The sequence below is a fragment of the Abramis brama genome (genome assembly GCF_963993115.1).
Source record: "Abramis brama genome assembly, chromosome: 4".
Classification (NCBI taxonomy): Eukaryota; Metazoa; Chordata; class Actinopteri; order Cypriniformes; family Leuciscidae; genus Abramis; species Abramis brama.
The window spans coordinates 58,402,924-58,407,923 of NC_139966.1; the positions used below are offsets into that span (position 1 = coordinate 58,402,924).

General features: G+C 37.2%; 1 protein-coding gene across 1 annotated transcript in view; it reads left to right on the forward strand.

The window, feature by feature from the left end:
* The window catches only part of LOC311080854 (glutamate receptor ionotropic, kainate 2), a 60,141-nt gene that overhangs the window by 12,286 nt on the left and 42,855 nt on the right, over positions 1-5,000 (forward strand). The gene's annotated exons all lie outside the window — the stretch shown is intronic.

Sequence of the window (5,000 nt, forward strand, 5' to 3'; positions counted from 1 at the left end):
TTTTAATTTTAGAGTGTTTGAGTCTTTATTTACAATCATTGACAGCATATTTAAGAAATATTTGCATGTATATACTGTATATATATTTACATATAATTTATATTATATAGAAATATAAATATTTTATGTATAAATTACACATTTTTCTTAAATATATGCATGCATGTGTGTATTTATATATACAAAATAATTATACGCATACAGTGAGGAAAATAAGTATTTGAACACCCTGCTATTTTGCAAGTTCTCCCACTTAGAAATCATGGAGGGGTCTGAAATTGTCATCATAGGTGCATGTCCACTGTGAGAGACATAATCTAAAAAAAAAAATCCAGAAATCACAATATATGATTTTTTAACTATTTATTTGTATGGTACAGCTGCAAATAAGTATTTGAACACCTGAGAAAATCAATGTTAATATTTGGTACAGTAGCCTTTGTTTGCAATTACAGAGGTCAAACGTTTCCTGTAGTTTTTCACCAGGTTTGCACACACTGCAGGAGGGATTTTGGCCCACTCCTCCACACAGATCTTCTCTAGATCAGTCAGGTTTCTGGGCTGTCGCTGAGAAACACAGAGTTTGAGCTCCCTCCAAAGATTCTCTATTGGGTTTAGGTCTGGAGACTGGCTAGGCCACGCCAGAACCTTGATATGCTTCTTACAGAGCCACTCCTTGGTTATCCTGGCTGTGTGCTTCGGGTCATTGTCATGTTGGAAGACCCAGCCTCGACCCATCTTCAATGCTCTAACTGAGGGAAGGAGGTTGTTCCCCAAAATCTCGCAATACATGGCCCCGGTCATCCTCTCCTTAATACAGTGCAGTCGCCCTGTCCCATGTGCAGAAAAACACCCCCAAAGCATGATGCTACCACCCCCATGCTTCACAGTAGGGATGGTGTTCTTGGGATGGTACTCATCATTCTTCTTCCTCCAAACACGTTTAGTGGAATTATGACCAAAAAGTTCTATTTTGGTCTCATCTGACCACATGACTTTCTCCCATGACTCCTCTGGATCATCCAAATGGTCATTGGCAAACTTAAGACGGGCCTTGACATGTGCTGGTTTAAGCAGGGAAACCTTCCGTGCCATGCATGATTTCAAACCATGACGTCTTAGTGTATTACCAACAGTAACCTTGGAAACGGTGGTCCCAGCTCTTTTCAGGTCATTGACCAGCTCCTCCCGTGTAGTTCTGGGCTGATTTCTCACCTTTCTTAGGATCATTGAGACCCCACGAGGTGAGATCTTGCATGGAGCCCCAGTCCGAGGGAGATTGACAGTCATGTTTAGCTTCTTCCATTTTCTAATGATTGCTCCAACAGTGGACCTTTTTTCACCAAGCTGCTTGGCAATTTCCCCGTAGCCCTTTCCAGCCTTGTGGAGGTGTACAATTTTGTCTCTAGTGTCTTTGGACAGCTCTTTGGTCTTGGCCATGTTAGTAGTTGGATTCTTACTGATTGTATGGGGTGGACAGGTGTCTTTATGCAGCTAACGACCTCAAACAGGCGCATCTAATTTAGGATAATAAATGGAGTGGAGGTGGACATTTTAAAGGCAGACTAACAGGTTTTTGAGGGTCAGAATTCTAGCTGATAGACAGGTGTTCAAATACTTATTTGCAGCTGTATCATACAAATAAATAGTTAAAAAATCATATATTGTGATTTCTGGATTTTTTTTTTTAGATTATGTCTCTCACAGTGGACATGCACCTACGATGACAAGTTCAGACCCCTCCATGATTTCCAAGTGGGAGAACTTGCAAAATAGCAGGGTGTTCAAATACTTATTTTCCTCACTGTATATTATGTAAACACAAACTTTTATTTTTGGAAGCGATTAATCGTTGCCCAGCACTAATTATTATACTTGAAAATAAATAGCAGCTGAATATACAAGTTTGGGCTCTGTTGTTAATTTTAACCTCTGATAATATGATGTACTTGTGATCCCTGTGTAATTACAGCATTAGTTGGGAGAGATTTTCAGTAGTTTTTAGTACCGATGCATCTCTAGTTTCACTCATCTCTGTCTGAGAGAGTGTTTTAGTGACTATAATCATTAGCAGATTCACACATTCACACATTAACACCTCAGATTCAGCAGGAGAAGATAATGATCCTCTCAGAGAGCTGAAACAAGCTTTGTGCTGCACTTATCGCCAGCGCTGTGATTATGAATATGTGTGTGTTCCTGCAGACGGAGGCGGTGAGAGCGATAAAGACACAGATATTGGCAATTATTTCGTAACTCATTGCATAATTCAGCGCTTTATACATCACAGATTGTTTCAAAAGCAGCTTCATGGTAATAAACAGAATCAATTATGCAAACTTCATCAAATATAAGACAACTTTAGAGTCAGGTGTAAAGCAGCTCTACAGAAGACTGAAGAGTCATTATTCAGATCCATGTTGATTCAGTTCAGTTCAATAAATGAAGCTAGCGCAAGTTCTGCCAGGAAGACTCAATCGTTCGCATCATGTATTACCTTCTCTCCTATCCAATCATATCCTTATAGCCAGTATAAAAGGGTGGTACTTACTCATGTCTGAGTTCGCAGATGCTGTCGCTTCAACCACCTCCATCCTCCCCATCCACCACCAAGACGGGACTTTTCCTTCATCTCCCTAACATTCTATGCTGGGTCCTCCCCTTCATCACCTCCAGACGGGCTCTCCCCTCTACCCTGAAGACGCCAGGATGTCCTCTCCTCCTTCCACCCCACCACCACCAGATGGCCCCCTTCCTTACTTCGCAGGGGGTGAGCTGCGCCCCTGCCTTCGTCTTCAGGCAGGATATGCAGATTCCGTACCCTCGGAATGCGAGTTACGGACGGGGCCTACGCCAAAGAATTTGATTGTTTGCTGAGCTCTTAAATAAATGTTTATTGTCACAGTATTAATTCTCCCGAGTCTTTCTGGTAGAACTAAAATTTGTCACTGAAACGGTTGCTCTACAGAAAACAGTCATAATTGTATTATGTGTAGATTTACAATTCAGAATTACATATAATTCTACAAATTATATGTAGTAATTTTGATATCATCTGTTGAAATGTCATTCAGTTCATGGTAGAAATAAATATATAATAAATTGTTAACTTGTTTGAACTTATTAACTTATTTTAATGACCAAAAACATATTTATTTATCTATCTCACATTGTTACTAGACGATTTTCAAACACGTTTCAAAACCTTATAAAAGTGAATGTAAAATAAAACAAGCTTTAAATAAATTTAGTTTGATCTCCAGAATTCTGTGATTGCACTGTATGAATTGCATAAGTTGTATTAATTTTTCTTTAGTTTGAGTTATTTTAGTACATCAAGATGAACTTAATTAAACGAGAAATTTGCCTGAAATAAATTCATTTATTTATTCATTTATTCATTCATTTATATTTAAATTTTATTTTCAGTTAATGTTAAGTCAGTTATTTTAATTCAAGTAGGGATTTTATCATTAACTAATACTAAAACTAGAATATAAATAAATTAAACCTTAATAGCAGTATTGAAAAAATAATAATAATAATGAAATGACAAAAGCACATAAAGAAATGACAAAAAATGTCCTTAAATGACTACAAGTCCCCCTGTTGTCAATAATTTTATCCATTAAAACTCATCTTCGATCACCAGAATGACATATTTAAAAGTTTTTTTCATTGAAAAATAATTCTTCATGTCTTAAAATATCTTGACTGTAACTCGACACCCTTGACTCATTTAGTATGTGCGGTTCTATGAATATGCAAATGAGCCCCGCCTCCACTCACTCACTCACTCAGCTCAGCTCAGAGATCCACTGGTTGACGATCACACGTTGATCTGATTGGTTACAAGGTAGTTTGTGACGTCAGAAACACCAGCGATTTCAAACCGTGTTTTTGAGTCTGTCTTTGGTTCACTGCAGTTTTAAGGAGGAAATACTCAGCAATGGTGTCGACTTATGAATTTACACGTGGTTTGTCTTATAGCATATTAATAACACCACATAGACATATAAACAACATTAAACGCTTGATTTTCACCACAGGGATTAACATGAAAACAAAAGATTTAGTAGAATACAAGAGTGCAGATGTTTAACTGATGAAGCTCCGGCGCTTTGGGAGTTTCAGTGTTTTGGTGTCCAGATGCTGTTTTCTCTCTCTGACGTTGGTGTGTGTAAGTGAGAAGATGAAGCCTGTCTGTGTGTGTGTGTGTGTGTGTGTGTGTGTGTGTGTGTGTCTCAAGGCAGTGTTGCGTGTAACTTATTACAAGTAACTTGAGTTATGTAATCAGATTACTTTTTCAAGTAACTAGTAAAGTAACGCATTACTTTTTCAATGTACAGCAAAATATCTAAGTTACTTTTTCACATTTATTGACTGACAGCTCTCCTGTCCTCATGTTGAGAGAAATAAAGTGAGGTGTTGTGTGTGCACTGTGTGTGTGTGTGTGTGTGTGTGTGTGTGTGTGTGTGTGCGCTGTGTAAACATGATGGTTATTTCAGTTCTAGACTAAATGTGATCATGCATTTACTCGTCTCACTTGCATGAAAACATTCAGTATTCCTCAAAATGAATAAAAACAGTAAAATGCCCATCCATAAATATAATGAACTATATTAAATTACACAAATATATTTTATGCATTTAATCTCACTTTATTATCTGACCTTCAATGATCTAATTCAACCCATACTAATAAGCAAAAATGACTTTAGATTAGATTTAGAAATAAGAGTGTTGAACTTCTTGAACTCCTGTCTCCTATTGTTCTTTAATCCAGAATAACAGAAGCTGAAAGGGTTAAATATGCATTTCCTTCATCCTGAGGATTATTCATTTCACTTTCGCTGTGAAAGAACCTTTACATTTACCAAAAATAGAACTTTATTAAACTTTATTACTGTTTATTACTTATTAAAAAGCAAACAAGCAAGCCCAGCCCTGGTGAGAAAAAGTAACGCAAAAGTAATGTAACGCATTACATTTAATAAAAA